Consider the following 20840-nt stretch of genomic DNA (forward strand, 5'->3'; position numbering starts at 1 on the left):
AAAAAAAAAAGGAGAAAGAGAGAGAGAGAGAGAGAGAGAAGGGAAATGTATTTGCATTCGTTACACTTTCGGCAAAGTCTCTGGTTAAAAAAAAAAAAATAAAATTACATTTAAAAGTTAAATCGTGAACACTCGTCGTATAAGAGGGAATTTCAAGCACGGGAAGATGTGTAACTTGTAAGATCAAAAAATAATATTAAAACATAGGAAGAGAGTGGGAGGAAGGATCAGAGTGGATCATATTTCATGGTGGAAGATTTAGATCCCATTAGAAGGCTATACAACAAGTTGATGCCGGTTTGAACGTAAATACATAAATAGACTATGCCTCGGAGTCGTTGCAAATGGTTAGAAAAATGTTCAAGCGGTTCTCGCGGATTCATCCGTTACGGAATACGATTTTTATTATCTAACTGTAAGAGATATATCTACGGGAGTGTATAGAAATGACGTATCCATGTATTCAAGTATTTCTTCCTCGTCTTAATACTAACACAATAAGATAGATGAGAAATAAATATAATGAATAAAGAAGGAAGTAAAGAATGAAAAAGGATAAAACGATACGTTATACATATACATATATATATCATGTAAATCCTCGTCAAGGTTCGTCACACGTTTATCCTATTCCCATTTGTAAGAATCTGAAAAAAAGAAGAAGAAGAAGAAGAAAAAGAAAATAAAAAAAAAAAAACAAAATATTCCCTTACAAACGAGATTTACAACGTTTAGAAGGATAATCAAAAATTGCATACCGCGAAAGGGTTATACGTGATAAAAGTTTAATTAAAATTGAAAGGAGGAAAAAGATCGTAAGATGAGGAAAAGGGAGAAAGATAAAGAAGGTTTTAATTTATACTTGGCGAAAATGGCGGCGATTAATTTACCGAGATAGCTCGTCTTGCTTATAGCTAAAGAAGTTTCGACTTTGTATGGAGAACTATGTGTAATACGTATACGCACCTGAGAAAGAAATACAAAAAGAGAGAGAGAGAGAGAGATGGTACTCATCTGCACCACGAGCATGAAGAGAAAGAGGAGTGAAAGAGGGAGGGAGGGAGGGTGGTAAGAGAGAACGAGAGAAGGGTAAGGATGAAGAGGGGAGGGGTGGGAGGGAATAAAAAAAGAAAAAAAAATAAGAAAAAAAAAAAAAAAAGAATAAGAAGAAGAAGGATTTCGCGCGCATGCGCGTCGCGCGAAACCAACCGAAGTTCGAGTGTTTTAAAAACACGCGAGAGGCGACGAGTGGGATTTCAAGGTTAGACGAAGCGAGATACTCGAGGCTAAACGGAGAACCAACGGGGGTTTTCATCCGTCCTGTACTTACTTATATACTTACATTCGTGCGTGGTCTCGCTCATTCGTTCATTCCCTTTGCCGCTTATATACTTGCCTACCAACTTCAGAGAAAGAGAAAAAGGGAGAGAGAGAGAGAGAGAGAGAGGGAAAGATGGGGAAAAAGAGAGTGAGAGAGAGAAAGAGAGAGAGAGAGAATCTTTGGCAAAAAGTTGCTGAGACGACGGATCTCGCGTCGTGCCGCGTTCCTTCTTGTTTTCCACGAGCTAATTGCAGAGCCTATACTCACTCTCCTTTATACTCTCAAAGCTTGTATCTCGCGAAGAAGAGAGAAGAGACCTCCTTATCCGGAGGGCTAAGGGGGACTTCGAAAAATCCTTCGATAGCAAGCAAGCGAGCAAGCAAGCAAGCGAGCAAGTGAACGAGCATGGTCTCGATCGTAAATTTCAAGACAACCTCGTAACTTTTCGATCGTCAAAGCTTCCTTTATTTTCCCTCGCGGACTTGACTCGTATCGCGTCGTTCATCCATCCATCCTTTGGTTCGTTCGTTGGTTGGTTGGTTCGTTGGTTGGTTCATTGGTTCGTTCATTCGTTTTGCTATAAACTTTTTCCACGAACTCGCGCCTTTGTATTCCATTCCATGAATTCGATGATCCCGAACCCTGCTATACTTCTACTTTTTTACTATCATGATTATTCTACTATACGAATTGTATAATCGTGTATATATATATGTATGTATGTATGTAATATAAGATTATATATATTGTCAGTAACCATAAATGGTAAGACTACCGATTAAGTATTTTGTCCGTTTTGTGCGCAAGGTGTTCTGCGCGGACAATTAAACATCAAACTTGAAATTGAATTGTATAATCGTATTGTATAATTATTAGAATTAAATTAGAAAAATCTTATTACATAACACAATACAAATTGCGATATGAATGAAGAAAAATATAAGTTAAAAAAAAAGGAAAATTGTACTTTATGTTCGAAATCGGAATCTTTTACGAGTTATTCTTTTATTCCGTTCGTTCCTTCTATTGAATCCTAACGAGACGCGTATACTAACTCTTTTGAATGCTTCTCCTCGCATGTACCACTTATACCGTATACAATTCCTCGATAATATCTGGATAAATAAGGGAAGAATTAAGAGTACTTTGATAGAAACGTGCAATCTGCATTTATCCAAGATCGATAACGATTTAATCATGAAGAAGAATTAATCTACTCGAGAATAGTCCCTATTCAATCTTTCTTCTCGATTTACCTGTTCTACCCTCTCTCACACCCTTTGTATATCCCTTTCTATTCTTAAACGTAATTTTTCATAATCCCCGAACATCAATAGAATTCAATCGTTCCAAGGGGAACGAAACTTGAACGGTTCTTAAATTTTCATTTTAACAATAAGCCAATGCTCGCTCGTTTTATTCTTCTTTTATAACTTTTACTCCACAAACTCAACTTCCCCATCTATCTACCTTCCTCCCTCCCTCCCCCCCCCCCACCCCCCCGTTTCCCACGACACTCCGCAAAATGCGAGACAATTAAATTCAATCCAGGTACTTCCTTCGTTCTCCAAAGTAATCCAATTTGTTAATAAGATTAGGGTCGTTGAACTTTGTCTATTCGATCAGTCGAAACCACATTTCCAAGGAGTTATATTATCTCTAAATATATTCTACGGTAGGCGGGCGAAAGGACATAAATCAAATTTTTGTCAAAACAGGATTAGTATGCTAATCCATCAGACTGTGCTATTTCTTTTACCAATGGTACCTATATATGTGGTTTTTTTTTTTTAGTTTCGAAAGCTAAAACTTGATCTTACATTGAAATTTTAAATACCGTTCTGTATAATTTGTTGCAAAATAAAATAATTGCAATTTATATACTTTTGTTTGTTCAACAGAAATATGTATATATATATATATATATGTATACTAACTTTTGCCTCTTTGATACGTACAATTTTAGTTGAAAAATTCAATCATGATTTTATATTCAAATTTAAATGATATGTGGTATTTATCATTTTCAAATAAAATAAAATATGTGACGACTTGTAATACTATATTCGTCCCGTTTAGATTATTTAGAAAAATCATAAAAATATGTGAACAGGATGTTACAACCTAATATTTGAGTGGAACGTTTCGCAAATAATCGCGGATGCCGTGGGTCTCATTGGGAAGAAACAATAGAGAACCATGGAGAAACGTTGGACCGGTTGGTGATTCTCTGGCTGGCTAACTCGTAGTCGGCTTGTGCCCAACGATGTGACCAAGGCTAAGAACGTTAAACCGCGAGAGAATTTTTACGAGCGTACACGAGTATACTTATCTTTTATCGAGAGAGAGAGAGAGAGAGAGAGAGAGAGAGAGAGAGAGAGAGAGAGAGAGAGAGAGAGACGAAAGAGAGACTCTCAAGGCCGATTTCGTTTGAACCTAAGCCGAATTGTCAAAATACAAATTAACAACGTATTACTATCTAAAACTATTATCGTATAATTTTCAATTTTACGACTTTTCGAATTTGAAATCTTTTCTTATCTTTTTTTTTTTTGTTTCGAAATCCAACCTTACCAGAAGAGATAAAACAAATGTTTTGTCGTGTTGTTCATAAGTCGTTTATTTTGATTTAGAATAAAAGTTAATACGCGCGCGTATGAACGAATAAATTTATTTCTCTTCGATCTTGGGGCCAGAGGAAAGTAAATCTAAATCGTGAAGGGTTAGAGAAAAGAAACAACATATAATAAATAAGGCAAACCGCAAAATGGGTTGAAAGGAGAACCTTTTCTCTTCTCTTCTATGTTCTCGTCGTCGTCGTCGTCGTCGACTCGCATTCGTCGAGAAAGAGAAGAAACATCGACCTTGAAATCGAAGCCGAGTTAACGAGAATCTTTCGGCGACACTCTGGTATGCGACCGCAGTAAATGTACCAAAACCAACAAGATTCCTTTCCCCTCTTGTACTCTCTTCCCCGTTACACCGTGGGTAGAGAACGCGGTTTACGTTTATCATCGTGGTACGCGATGTTCAAATCTGTGTCTGCTACGCCATGTTATGTATCCGGGTATGTTGCGGTATACGGACGAAGGCGAGTAACGCGATACGAAACCGCGCGAAATTCAAAAGTCCGAAACTTCAGTTTCGCCTGCTTTCGGATCGATAACAAATAAACCACCTATCGAATTATATCGACTAACTTTTACAAAGTTATACACTTATATAAGATTTAACAATGACGAAAATAATTCGAACAAAAATATTATAACCGTGAACCCTATAATTTATTCGACAAATTTAAATTACCGTTATTTAAGCATTACTCGAATATTTCAAAATGCATACGATTGAGAATTGAAAAGTTTCGTGCCTATTAGAAAAATTCATTTATTTTCTTTTTTCTCTTCTAACTTTCTTCTATAACTACAAAAAAACTAACTCTTTATATTTTTCAAAAGATACAAGCTCAAAACTTGTCTCAATACCCTTTTTTCTATAACATTGAGCTTATACTTTTTCTTTTTTTTTTTTGTAAAAGATTAAAATCAATCTAACTTTTGCGGTACGCGATTAAAATGGATTATTCCAGTTAGGGGAAAATTTGCTTTTAGGCACTCACTCACTCACCTTTTTTATGAACCGGCAAAATCTTGGCGATCCTCGAGTTGCCCGCGTAATCCAGATCTCGACGATCGCGAGCAACTCCAGCGTTCCTTGCAACCTCCTCCTCCTCCTCCTCCTCCTCCTCCTCCTCCTCCGCCTCCACCACCGCCCCCTTCTCCAGCTCTTTCCCCTCGATCCAGTATTTCGTTCCTTCGACACACACACACACACACACAGTCGTCTACTTTGCGTTTCACTCTGCTATTACTATTACTCCTACTACTACTACTACTGCAACTATTTCTATCACTTCGAAAATGCAACAACAACAATCATCGAATCACTGCAATGCACCGCAACACCCTGCGTACCGGTTACGACGAATACGATCTTCCTTTAGTAATATCGCGATTTATATCCTCTTATCTTTTTTTATTTCTTCTTCTTCTTCACGAGATGCACTAACTTCACACGTATAAAACATTAACGGACGAACAACATGATTGCACACAAAAAAATATACACGAACACACACGCGCGTTTGATTTTAACCGAACAAGTCCAAGGTTTCCCAAGGTGGTTGTTTCACTTCCGAAAAAATCACCTTGACTCTTCTTCTTCTTCTTCTTGAATTCTTGGTTTCTTTTTTTTTTTTTTTTTGGTAATCTCTCTCTTCTTTTACACTTGCTTCCTCAGCATCGAGTTTAAAACGAAATGCATGAACGAGATCCTCTTTCGTCGTATCTTCCTTCTTCTTCTTCTTCTTCTTTTTTTTTCTTTTTCTTTCCAGTGGAACGTACCAACCACTTCACGAAACGACGAGGACAACGACGAAGATGAGCTGGACCAGGACGAAAACGAAAAGCGCGCGCTATTCGTTCCGTTGTACCCTCTCCCCACTCCGTTCACCAAAATCCCCACGTTTTCTTCCTTTACCGTGAGAACAACAATTTACTTTTTCTGTTAATCTCGACAACATCAACGAGAAAAATATAATCCAAATTGCTTTTATTCAATTTCTGATCGAAAAGATTATATCAATCTTTCAGATAAAAATCCAACAAAAAGATGCAAAGATAGAAGAGAATAAAATAACAAATCCAAATTCATAAATTCACTGTAGATCATAAACGAACGAGGACGCTTCGATGATTCGGTTTACGAAGAGAAAGAGAGAGAGAGAGAGAGAGAGAGTGGAGGTACGCTCGCGAAGACAGAGAAGAACGAATAATCTCTCATTCGTTTATTTCGCCGATTTTTCTTCTTCCTTATTGGATGACGCACTTTCGATTAAATCCTGACAACGAATGGATGATGATGATGATGATGATGATGATGATGATACGTAAAGTTTGTTAGAAATACTTGAGAGAAAAATACCAAAGTGACCACCACGACAACGAAGAAGAAGAAGAAGACATTGGGGGAGCGGGGAAGAAAAGAAAAAAAACGAATTATAAAGAGAAGGACGACGGGTACGAAAGTACGTCACACGCACACAGGTACAAAAACGCACAATACACTGTATCTTTTACATAAAATCAAGAATTCTTCTGATTCACTTCTTTGCGTAGTTGTCCTTCTTTACAGATATTTTGTTTATGCGTACATAGAAAAATAGAAAAAAATTAGAAACAAACACATAAAGATGCACTATAGACGTGGGGAGAGAGAGAGAGAGAGAGAGAGGGAGGGGGGAGTTAAACTGGACGGAAGTAAAGGTAGGAAGGAAGGAAGGAAGGAAGGAAGAAAGGGCGCGCGCGCGTGAACGCGTACGATGGTTGTTCACAGCGACGCAAGATCGTGGCGGTCGTCGATCGAACACACACACACACACACACACCTATACACAAACTCGCGTTATTCCCCCTCTCTCTCTCTCTCTCTTTCTTTTCTCTGCTTGTTTTACGTTCATACACGTTCGTATATACGTTGAAATAAGTTCGGTCGTTCGTTTCGGACGTTTGTCTCGTTGTTGTTGTGTGGTCGTGTTACCACTGCTAGCAAGCAGCCAGGCGGCACTCGTAGTCGATCGAGCGAGATCGACGCTTTCGCACCGATGAAATACGACTTTTGTCGATGTGCCCCGACGTTCCTGTCTCAACCACCTCGAAGTTTACGAAAGACAGAGACAGAGACTGTTAGATTAAACGAGACAGGTGGGAGGAATAGAACTATACGTGTATACGAATAAGAGGAAATTATAAATGACGGAATGGACAATTAAATGTAGATAGTTTATCCTGGTTCCACGTAATATCCGCGCAAATCGTTAGAAATGTTAATGTGGTTGGTTAAATGTTTGGCTACTAGCCGATTGGATCGGACCGGATCGGACCGTCCGTCGTTGGAACGTGTGTACGGCAAAGGTAAGTAAGTTAAACTGAGCACCGGCGCGCCTACGGTAAACGAGATTAAAGCCCCGTACCCGCGGTAACCTAACGCCAGCCAATCACATTTCAGGTTTGTATTACTTGACCAATAGAGAGAGAGTATTCACCTGGCGAACGGTTAGAACCCAGGTGCGGCCGTTAAGGCGCCATTGCCTGGCGTTGTTGGCACGTTACCTGTTCTCCCTCTCTCTCTCTCTCTCTCTCTCTCTCTCTCTTTATTTAGTTCTTTCTCTTTCTTTCTTTCTTTCTTTCTTTCTTTCTTACTTACTTGGCCAACGCGGCATCGTGAGGAAAGAAGAGAAGGGGAAGGTGTATGACAAGTAGAGAGAGAGAGAGAGAGAGAGAGCCTTTGAGAGACCGGTGCGCACTTGCGATAGAAAGAAACGGAAAAATAAAGATAAAGTGAGACAGAGAGAATGTGATACTCGGCGGAGTCGCTAAAGAAACTCGGTGATAGAGCGAAACGGACGACGAAAGTGGCCCACGATCGCTGAACGAGAAACAGAAAGAGAGAGAGAGAGAGAGAGAGATAAACAGCTAATTTATTATACTTTGCTACGACATAAGCTCTGTTTTCTACGAAGTTGAAAAGAGATAGAGTAAGATACACAACTGGTGAGTCTAGGTATCGTATTAGAAATAGTAAGATGTTAATCCTATAGGAATCTAACACATATCTATGGTGATAGGATTTCAATTTGAATTGAAGAAAAAGAAAGCAAGAGAGAGAGAGAGAGAGAGAGAGAGAGAGAAAGATGTCCGTGAATCTTCGCAAATCTCCCGCCGTGTCCAGTTATTACGAATCGAATTCGCTCACGATGACTAAGTTTCTTGGTTGTGTTGTTGTTCGCTTATGTTAGAAGCGACGAGGCATCTTTAAGGTCTTGAGCATCCTCGTAACTCGATACGCCGGTTTCTCCACGGTTGGCAAACCGTTTTTATTTTTATTATTTTTCATCTCTTTTTGTTGCATTTACTTACTCTCGCTGCTGGCTCGTATTAAAGCGAACCTTCTTCTTCTTCTTCTTCTTCTTCTTCTTATTTTTCTTTTTATTTTTCTTTTTATTTTTCTTCTTCGACTTTTCCAACATTCACGACACGTTATAATATATGACATACACGTGTATATTATTTTGTTATACGTTCCTACGAATTTAAATAGTTTACAACTTGCAAGAATGAAAGAAAGTAATTGTATCGATATCGCGTTTGTACAAAATTGACTCGTTTAAAATCTACTTCCTCTATATTTCTTCTTCTCGTTTCTTGTTTATTACATCCTACTTTATTTGATCTTTTTTTTTTCCTCTCGAGAACTTACGTGCAATAATCGTTCTCGCTTGTGTCTCCGCGAAATACGAACCTTCCGCGAAACGTATATACCGGCTTTCACGTGATAATATTTCATCGACACGCGAGACGTACGTTTCCCGGAAATATGTACATATGTAATTCGAAGAAGGCGCGGGTTAGGTTGTTCCTCAACAGATTCTACGTTTGTGTCTTTCTCTCTCTCTCTCTCTCTCTCTCTTTCGATTAGGTTTAAATAGCTATTTGTGCTGACTTCTGCTGACCAATATAAAAACAATATTTTGTCTCTCGTAACCATTACGATTCAATGATTCTTACTATTACTTCATTCATATATTTATTTACTTATTAAATAATTCATTCATTCATTCATTCATTTGATATTACGAATACTTTTTTAATAAATTAAATTGAAACAATTTTTCTTGACTGATCAAAAGTTATGAAATAATTAATTTTTGTGATTGAACAATAATCGAACTAACAAATATTTCCTGTGTTTTTATATATTCCTTGATTTCTATACAATTTTATTTATTATTGTTAACTTAACTGTATTAATATTAAACCTGTATTACTATAATTGTAAATGTTAAACGCACGAAATATATCCGTAATACGTAATTACATTTAAAAATTATCTCCGATAAATCAAATTGAAATAAGTGTGTGTGCGTGATAAAATATTTATAAATGATATTTGTAAAATTATGTATAGCGTTTTGTAATGAAAAGGATGAAAGGATATAATTGCGAGTCTTCCAATGTTTATGTAGGATTATTTTTTAATAAAACAAATGATTAATTAGAATATGATATTACGTGAAACGGTAAATATACCATGTAAGGATTATTTAGAAATGAACAGGAAAAGGAATATAAATATGATATTAATTAGGGAACGGAAATAAACTAATTACAATAATAATGTTTTATGATAAGCGATCATCAGCTAGATATTATTATTATTACATGCAATGGGGAATGTATAATAAAATGAATTTAAATTTATTTTTTAAACTATATACATTATTATTGATTTAATACTTTAATGAAATAAATTTTTCGAATAAATTCGCATTGAAAAACAAGTAATATCATATTCCTAAATCAAATCACTTATAATTACATGAGATTTTAATTTAAAACTGAACGAAAAACAATGTAAGTCACCGTTTCATACTTTATTTCCATCTCGATCGAATGACAACAATATCGAGTTTGAAAAACTTATCTAACAGTCATATAAATAAAGATCAATGAAAAAAAATAGAATAACTTTTACAGAGGACAAAGAATCAGTTTAACAATGGATCTCGAAAAAAACGGTACGTCGAATTTATTCTCCGTGCATTTAAATAAAAATAATACATATTTCCTTCGATTAATTAACAATTATTTAACGAATATCAAAAACGTTACTATATTTTATTAATACTTATGATTGTTTAAACGTATATAAATTTGTTCTGAACATATCATATCTTGTAATATATTTTTTAAAAAGAGGAAACAAAAATTTTAGATGAAAAAAAAAAAACCTCTTCAATTTTTACGACGCAATAACAAATAAAGGATTGGTTTTAGGTTCGATAAGATGCAGCAGGGATCGTCGTCTGAAGAAGAATGTCGGCGTTCCGAGGACGAATAGAAGTGAGCTGAATGCGAGTTAAGAGTGAGGTGGGGAGTGGGGAAGAGTCGTTATCTAAATTACTCTATTTTCTCGAGGGTCGCTCCAGATGGATTTTTTTTGATCGTCCAGAACGCCGGTATCGAATCAAGGTGGGTGTTCTTTCATTCTCTTACTAATACTGTCAACGAAAGACGTTCATTTCGACGATGATGCAATCCTGCACGATTTTTTTTTTTTTATATCGATATCAAGATCCGTCAAATAAAAGAGATTAGAAATTTTCTAATAAAATTTATATATATTTTTTTTATAAGTAGCTTATATAAAATACGTTTGTTGAAACACAGTTGTCAGGTGCGTTTCAAGATTAAAGAGTTACTAACATGTGGTAATAAATTGACAATATGATAGTGGTTGTTATTTTATTTTTATACGTTGGTTTAGCATTTTTTTTTTTTGTAAATTTTTACTCTCGGTATATGTATATAAGTATTTTATTTATTTAAAATATTGATTTTAATATATTATTCAATTATTATCATTAATATTATATATATATAATACTTTACTTTTATTTAACCAAAATATTGACCAAATAAATATATGTAAATGATATTATTAATCCTTCTTTGACATACTAAGATCATATCTAAAGCCTAAAAGTAGCTTGTTCATCTAGTTGAAGAAAATCCTTTAGTTTAAGTACGTACACTCGATAAGGAGAATTTTCTATCAGAATAAGAAGGAAGACAAACGAGAAAGGAAAATAAAGAAGGAAAAAAAAAAAAAATCATGTAACGTAGCTTATCGAATTTAATCCTTATCTATTACCAACTATTACCAAGCATATACAACATCCTTCGTAGATCCAATATGCATTTTTCAATGTTTAAGCGTATTTTCAAGTTTTAAAACAGAACAACGCGTGGCTACTATTTTCTTTGAATGAGTATGTTCCTCTCTATTATATGTTACTTCTCGTTAAATTCTACCTGCGATAAGCAAAATATTTTCTAGTATGTAACTATAAGACGCTTAAACGTATACTTATCGATACTTGTTCATAGAAAATGCGAATGACGTTAATGATTATGGTAGAACGAAGCCACACGTTTTTAAAATAATCAGATACTAAAAGTAACAAGAATGAAAGAAGACCAAAAAAGATTGAAAATAGAAAAAGGAAATAAAACAGGTGTGGAATATATGTATAGGTAAATATATATATATATATATTATATACTTATATACGTATATATATTTATCTGATATGCGTTGTGGGTTGTCCCCCATGAAAGAGGATGTATCCTATCTCTTTCTCTTTCTCTTTTTTTCTTTTTTTCTCTCTATCTTTCTCACAAATATACACGTATAATACATTCACACGCAGGTTCTCGTTCTTTCCTTCTTCGACAACATAGGGTACGATCCTTCAGATCGTTGAGACAGGGACGATATAGGTGGAATGTTAATTTAGAGAGGGGAGATAAACTGCTGTCGGATATAGCAGGTGAGAGAAAGAGAAAGAAAGACAGAGACCACGATATCAATGAATGGAAACGTACTACTATACTTACTCGGCTCGTGTTTGGCGTAGTATTTGCTCGTTCATTCGTTTCTACTACTTCCATGTCACTAATACTATTACTGCTACTATTACTCTACTACTACTACTACTATTACTACAAGTCTTAAAGTTTTACGATAGACAGTAGTGTCTGTATTTTTTTTTTTTCATTCTAAATTAGACACCGAAGATTTGTGAGAACAGGATACTCGATATATTCACCGTTACCTTTCCTTTTCGTTTGTCAGACCGTGAAAGCTAATCCACATGGCACCAAATTTCCGATGCTATTCATGCATCCTATTTCTTTTCATTCATTGCTTTATTATACAACACGGATGACGTTTATTTTATAATATTTTTAAATAAGATTCTTTTCGTTCTTATATGTGTGTGTTGTGTGCATATAACTTTTATGTCGATTCAATTTTCTAATTAATAATAGATTTATCTCTAACAGTCAAAGTAATTAATTTTCATTATTTCTTGATAAACATTTAATTCAAATTTTTTTTCTATAATATTATTTTTCCAAGTGTTTATATATTAACTTATTATATTTTATTATATATGTTACCGTCGAAGATTGCAATGCTATAAATTGTACAACTTTGCTATTTCTTTGAAAAGTTTTGGTAAATATTTTTTATACTAAAAGTGAATAAATTTGAATGAAACTTTATATTATATTTAAGTACACTCTTTTGTCTACGCGCAGAACACCATATCGAGTTATAAATTGATCTGCAAAGGTTCAAAAAATGTCAGAGAATGCAATGCTGTAAATTGTGTATCTTTGCAATTTCTGAACTTTACATGCTATATTTATCATTTTTAATCAGTTTCATATATACTTTCTTTTTTTTTAATGGTGAGATACGTAGAATAATCTTCGGTCGTTGTGATACATGTTAACGAAAGTTAGTAAATAAGTACTTCATTCTTTCTTGTTGACCCAGCATCGATACTTATCGTTATTATGGTCGAGTCCATATCCGCTACTTAGCGTTAGTATCGAATATCGATTGATACCAACGATGTTGACCAATAGCAAATGCATCGATATCGATGTCTATGACCGAGATAGCACGCTTTCTCTCTTGGTATCGTCTATCCGTTTAAAAACCGGTAACAAGAAGCCAACGTTTGAAAAATGACGAAAAAGAAATAACAAGAGGAGTTATTTTATATATTTTATTATATATTATAACAATATATATACATAAAACGAGTCATAAAGGAAACTATTCGTATTCGTTCACACTTTTAATTTTGAAATAATTTGCTTTGTAATGCAAAGAAACAAAATATTATATTCATCTAACAATAAGATGAACTTTTTATACAATCGAGAATTTATAATACAATTGAAATTATTTAGAAATAATCCTAATATATGTTTATACGTATAAATATTTGACAATATTGTATTACAAGAAACTATTGATTGTTTTAAATCGACAATGGGTCTACGAATATTCCTGTGTAACTCGTTGTATCTATATTTTAGTGAGTAACTATTTCTTGAAAATTTTTATTCGGTAAAAGACATGACTATTATATTGTACCACGGAAATAAGAATAATATCTAAAACGAAGTTAACTGAAACGGGAAATTACTTTTCAAGAAGGTCAAAGAAATAAAAGCTGAGAAAGAAATAAAGAATGAGGAAAAGGTGGAAAGGTGGGGGGACGGGGAGGCAGGAAAGGGGGGATACACCGAATGGAAATAAGTATTCTTTGAAAAGATTCTCGAGAAGTAACAAGGTTCGTTATTTCTTAACACCCGTATACATAGCTCCTTAACGGTGGACTTTTGTTTAAACTTCGAAATAATGGAATTGGAAAAAGGGACAAAGATGAAGAGAAAACTATAAAAAGAGAGAGAACTTTTGGTAGAAGCGAATAAAGAGGGGTGGGAGGTAGGAGAGGGTAATACTTACGTTACAAACTCAAAGATGAAACATGGATAGAAATATAAATATATATATATAGATTGTTTCACAAATTTTCTTAAAAATAATTAATCAATCAAAATAATATTATTAATATCCACATTATATATTCCTCGACGTTCGTTAAAATTAATGAAATTTTTCGTATAAATCGTTAAATTACACATATCTCCAAACGTTTATCCTATATAAAAACTTTTGAATCACCTTATAGATGAATAGAAAGGAGAAAGAAAAATATGAGTGCTTGATGTATCGGAAACATGAATGATTCACGGGTAGCGTACGCACGCTTCAAAGGAGTACCTATCGATAAGTGAAATATAATGTGAAGTATAAAGTCTCCATTTGTATCTTTCTCTATTTCTGCGTGTGAGTGCATATTATTATTATTTTTTTCTTCTTCTTCTTCTTCTATTATTAATCTTTCGGAAAAAATTGCATCTATATATTTCTTTTCTCTCTTTCATCCTGTTCAGTCATCTCATTTATAGAAACAATAAATTATTACAAATATCGTAAAAAAAAATCGTTAAATATTATTCATTCACATTGTGCGTGTGTATCTCTTTCCATTATTTATTTCATCTTAATCTTCTGTATCGTTACCCTTACTTATTTCCCACACCCGTTACATCTCTCAATTTTTCGAGAGCTTACTTTTACGTTATATTAGATCAGGTTCCACACTATAATACGAATAAAAATCATTATCGTTTTCGTCATTTTTTTTTTTGCTTTTTTTGTTTTTTCTTTCAACGTCACCATAAATCGCAGTCGCGCGTTATTTACCGTAAAACGTGAAAAGATTTAACAAAAGTTTACGAGGGCTTAATGAACCTCTCATAAATTTAAATTACGAACAAGAGTAGGATGTTCGTATTTCGTCGATTAAATCGATACCCTTTATTGGAGAAGAGAGTATCGGTGGGTGGTAGTGATGGTGCTTGTGGAGAAGGGGTAGGATAGAGGGGACGGGGGCTAGAAGTGATATCTCGTTCTTTTAACGATCGTACTAAATTTCTTTGCTCGTTCGTTCGTTCGTTCGTGTGATATGCATCTCGATTAGCGACGTAAAAATATCGTTGAAGTTTCGATGATTGGATGGATGTCTTCCTATCCAATAATACAAACCTTTATATATAGTATCTACAAGTATATCCATATGCATATACATAAAAATATATATACATATACATATTCATGGACGAAAATTATAAATAATTCGCATCGAAGAAAGTTTGGCGAAATATTTTGTTACGTTATATAGTTTTTGTTTATTTTTATTATTATTATTATTATTATTATCATTACTTCGTTTGTTGGTTGTAAAATAAGAAAGGTTTTATGTAACGCGAGAAAAGAAATCGAAGATTACCACTACCAACCAGCAGCAACAGCAGCAGCCATGTATGTATGTATGTACGTACGTCAATAGAGGTTGAACATCGAAGAAAAAGATTTTTCCATTTATAGTGATCGATAGTAACCTCTTATGGTTTCTTATATACGTATATAAAGCACACGTATAGGTAGTAGTATTTCAGGATAAAGCTCGTAGAGAGTAGAATCGAGGTCACCACGATAGCAACGATACCGATGACGATCTCTCATCTCCGACAATTCTCGAGATATGGCGAATAATAAAAAAAAAAAAAAGAAGAAGAAAAAGAAAAAAAGGAGAGAGAGAGAGAGAGAGAAAGAGAAAAGAAAAGAAAGAACGATAAGAAAGGAGAGAATAATATAGATCGTAGTGAGAAGAGTAGCAAACTGTGCGAGAGACATTGTCTTCTGGACGATTTTTATAACGTTTTCTATGATAAGAAGAAGAAGAATAAAAGAAAGAAAGAAAGAAAGAAAGAAAAAGTAGATAAAAACAGAGTTAAAAGAAACGAGAAAAAAAAAGATATATAGATAGATCCATCGCGTTGAATAATGCAAAAGAAAATCTCACGTGGATTTTACAGTGGCTACATCCAACTGTTAAAGCTATAGCTCTAGTTAGCTAGTAGCTAGCTAGGTTAGCTAGGCTACCTATATCTATGGTTTTATTTGAAACTACACGAGGACGGATATAAAACGTTGATTCTCGTCCTTTCTTCGTTGGGTCTCGTACAGCCATAGAAAAATCCTGATTACGAGCTATGATAAACTCTTTCTATCTTTCTATCTTTCTATCTTTCTTTCTTTCTCTCTTTTTTTTCTTGTCATTATCTATTATTCCTATTTGGTAGTCATAGGGTAGAATACATGACAGAGAAACAGAGTAAGATAAAGAGAGGGAGAGAGAGAGAAGCTTTAGAATCAAACCGTAGACAAATATTCATGTGATCCTGAGTATTCCTGGCAAAGACATATGCATATAGATCGGAATAGGAAGTATAATTGTTGAAACTATGTTCTGGAACGAGAGAAACTCGAGCATGCGGTACGCTCAAAAGGTGTTCTGTATAAGAGAGATATATATATAGAGAGAGAGAGATAAAGAGAACAAGAGAGAGAGAGAGAGAGAGAGAGAGAAGTCGTAATTAAATATATAGAACCGAAACGGGTATGCAAAAGCCAATATTCTATACGGTCGAACGAGAACTAGGAACGTTTTACTCGTTTAATATCGACTACCAAGGAAACAGACGTTTCAACGCGACACATACAACCCATGTCTATTTTCCGCTAGCTATTTATATTTTATTTTTATTTTATTTTGTTTTATTTGTTTTCTTTTTGTTCTATTACTTTTATCCTTTTCCTATTTTTCTTCCGTCATCTTTCTTTCTTCCTTTATTTTCGAGATTATACGATGAATTGGAAAAAATTTGTCTGCTGGTAACGAGGATTACTTTATCGATGAATTAATTTTGATAAACAAATAATTTTTGTTTTCTCTCTGTTATTTTTTGATTTTGATTTTTATTTATAATATAAAGTGTGTTTTTCACTCTATTTAATTCTCGATCAATATTTTTCTATATAATTATTTGGCCATATTTATTACAAAGGATTAGTGTTTATGTAGATTAATATATATATTGATATTTAGGATATGTAATAATATTTTATTATATATTATATGTATAATATAATATGTGAACAAAAATGATATTGAAGATAAAATATCTAGTAAGATTACATATCGATATAAATTACACATACAAAATATTTAATTAAAAATATACTTATTATTCGTGTAAAATATTTATTAAAAATATATATTTTTTCTTTTAAAATCCATAACCAACAAAATATCAACGACATGCCAAATAAAAAAATAATCGATCAAACTGAATGATAAACAAAGTAAAATAGAGCATCCAAAAGAATAGAAAAAAAAGGAACAGGCAGACGCTAGTATAGTTATTGTTTATTTTTTTTTGCACATTTTGTTTATTTGATTTTTTTTTCTTCTTTTTTTTTTTTGTTAAACGGATAAAAGACAAGGGCTACCCACGTGACCGAATCTCCCGTCTGCGACAGGAGCAAACAATGCGTCTGCGGTCTCGTTGGGTGCGGCCTAAATAATAGCGCCACATATATGCATCTACACATATACATATATCCATACATACATAAATACGTTTCATATAATGTGTTTGTTTGCGTGTGTTTGAGTAATACACATGCATTAGTTCTGCTCTTTCTCCTTGTCTCTTTTCGTTTCTTTAACATATACAAACACACACACACACACACATATATATATTAATACTTAATACATACATATAACTGGACGAGTGACACGTAATTATTACGACAACGATCGTGAATGTAACTCGATAGAAGCACGTTCTCCGTTCAATTCTATCGGCGCCAAGCTTTACGCCTACTGTATATATAATACATACTTACTTAAATACAGGTTGTTTCAAAATATCTCGAGTATAACTTTGAAGGAGGGAGGTGAATAGTTTCCGTACACTAATATATAAGAACAAAAATTCATGTAATCACCGTGTTTGATTATAACCTTGTTATAACTAATGATAAGTTTTGTTACCTAACGTAAAATATACAGGTAGAAGGAGAGGTGGGAAGGGGTGGGATGAGGTGGTGTGAGCATGAGTGATGAATATTAAATTTTAATCGATAAGATTTCACACCTTTAACATAATCTACTACAAAATTAGGAATGAATAATTTAAACGAGGAATAAAATTGCATAGAATTTGTTCTTAACACTCGCGCGTGGCAGCATATATGAGATATAATATCAAAGTAAACTTGTATAGAGAGTAAAAGAAATGAAAATAATTATTTGGAATCATGATTAACGAATGTAATTATAACGAGGTGAATGCAATTAAAAACATCCTACTATTAATGCTTTTTAACCCGTCAGGAAAATGACGCGAGCTATGGATAGGGAGAGAGCTTTTCGAATTAAGTTCAGCCTACCGCAAAAGTTGAAAATTTCCTGGTTATATATATATGATGCATACGTATACACGTACACGATCGCGCAAGCACATATACAATGATACCTTGGTAATGGTCGAGTACGTTAATATCTCACAGAGAAACTAACACAGCAGCAACGGTTCGAAACTTTGATCATTACTTTCCCTATAGGATTGTTTTAACAGCGTTCGATTATCGTTCGGTATATTAATTGCGTCAATTTTACAACGATATTATATTCGCTATCGGTGGTTATACAATTATCTAGGTACCGATCGAATCGATTATGATATGATCTATTTTCTATCCCCTTCGAAAGATTATTTCCATGGTTTTTTTGTATTTCTTTTTATTTGTAATCATACCTCTTTAATCAAAAATCCGTTGTATATTTTTTTTTTTAGAAAACTATTATTATTCTGTCGCGTTATATATTTGTCAAAGATTACTGTCGAGAGTATTTTATAGTTATGTGTAATATTACATAATTGTAAATGTAATATCGTATAATAAACAACAAAATATTAACAATATATTAAATCAATGATTTGCATTTATAATGAAATTATTTTAGTATGCATCAATATGCAAATCTTACACCTTTCTATAATATATTACTTATAAATTCTAACAAATTATTATTTATAATCATTGTTATATATATATATATATAAATACATATTTATATATTTACTGATCGAAGATCATTAATCCAATAAATATTAATCATTTTAGAATACTAATATAGTTCGGAATATATATTTCTTTGTATTATTATTCATTAAATTGAAATAATAGAAAAAGAATAATAATCCTTAACGTGGACAGGAGCTTGATAGACAAAATCGAATTGTAAGGAATAACTAGTTTATTAAACTAAAAGAGAAAATTAGATCTTAACCGAGAAGTTTTAAAGAAAAGTATTCTCGTTAACGAAGAAATACGACAATACGGTTCGTGATCTCGTCATCCTCATTTTCTCATTTTACGTTTTATTAACGGAAAAGTTACGGAAATTAGTATCCGAAGTCGTTTCATTTAGAAAATATCTTCTGTAATAACTACAAAGTATGAGTAGATAAATGTATGCATGTAGTTATTTACGTATAACACTTTACACGTTCTAATACATATTTATACACTGCCATAGCTAAAAGTTTGAAATTCCTATGTAAATTCAGTGAAACTGGATATTTGAGTGGTTGAACTAAAAAAAAAAGAAAAACTATATAACTAGAAATGGTTTAATTTGTGATTATGCACTTATCTGAAATGAAAAAAACAAAAAACAAAAAATATATGTTTACTTTCTATCCTCTCGTTCCTCTCATTCTTTTTTCAGCCACACATTTATAAGATACCATGAAAATGTTTCTAAAGTAACCGAAGTAAATTGGTTTGTCAAAAAATCCTATTATCATTATCTTTTACATTTTCTATTATATTTTTTATCGCGAGAAGAACAAAAAAAATATTGTCCTTCCTTTCAGCGAGAAATAATCGTCCTTATTTATAAAACTACCACCTGGCAATTATTTTATCGAGTGTACAGTCTTATTTCATACTTTAATTGTCAGTTTAGTTATTTCATGAAATAATATTCGTTGTTTTATAGATTAACAGATATCACGTTTTAACAGTAACACGTATACAATACAAAGAAGACACATAATATATTGTATATAAAAGGTAAAGAGAGATAAAGAGAGAGATAAAGAGAGAGAGAGAGAGAGAGAGAGAGAGAGAAAGTACTGTCAGAGACAGTTCCCATTCGACGATCGTTAATCTCACTCAAGTTACGACAATGACGGATAGAGAAGTTTCTTCTTAAGACACCCGTTATACGTATACATATAAGAAGAAAGCTATCAAAGTACCTATAGTAAGCTAGGATGTTGCATTCGTGTGCGTGCCCACCTGGGACACGTCTTCGTAACATTAAAGTCGACTAAAGTTTTGCCAAAAGAGTAGATAAGGACCAACCACTCTTCGACTCCCTTTTCCGTTGTTGTATTTTTTTATTTCTTTACCTTTTTCCCATTAAAAAAAAAACGAAAAAAAATGACCTGTCTTATCTCTTTCACCTTTGTGTATCGGATCGTTTCGTTTAAAGTATATTCTTTTTTTGGTAAGAACATTATTTAAATATTTTTCGATTTTATATGGATTTTGTGTGTGAGTGTGGTGTGTGTTTGTTGATAAATAAGTTTAGAGAAAAATAAAATATTAAAATATAGTTTTTTATATATATATATACGAACAATGAAATATTCTATAACGTGTTATTTACTTCAAATACAAATTGATTTAATTGTATTAGACGTTACTTTATTGGCCAATTCAATATTTATAATAATAATAGATTTATTTGAAATAATTTAAACGGAAATATTCATTAAACTTTCAAAATAATAGAAAATTAATGGAACGTAAATACGAGTCTCATAATCTCGTAATAAAATTTACAAACTTCTCTTTTGTACTGTATGAATGGTTGATTAATTGTGGATTGCACAAGTATATTTTCCATTGATAATTCGATCGAATTCATATTAATTATTCAACAGAATTGACAAAAGTAATTCGTAATAATTGATATCGATTGATTTTTGTATATAACACATAATTCAATGTTTTTATTTTCCCGCGTTTAACTAAAAAA

The 20840-nt window shown here is 33.2% G+C and overlaps 1 protein-coding gene across 1 annotated transcript in view; it reads right to left on the bottom strand.

Annotated features, from left to right (window-relative positions):
- LOC106783989 (myb-like protein P) overlaps positions 1–5032 on the bottom strand; it is a 115907-nt gene extending 110875 nt beyond the window's left edge. The window contains exon 1 of the mRNA XM_014743033.1: positions 4949–5032. The gene's annotated coding sequence lies outside the window, so the exon portion shown is untranslated. The remainder of the gene's footprint in view (positions 1–4948) is intronic.
- Positions 5033–20840: the final 15808 nt, after the last annotated feature.

This window comes from Polistes canadensis, unplaced genomic scaffold (assembly GCF_001313835.1).
Source record: "Polistes canadensis isolate GaletaPanama2010 unplaced genomic scaffold, ASM131383v1 scaffold_28, whole genome shotgun sequence".
In the NCBI taxonomy this organism is placed as follows: domain Eukaryota; kingdom Metazoa; phylum Arthropoda; class Insecta; order Hymenoptera; family Vespidae; genus Polistes; species Polistes canadensis.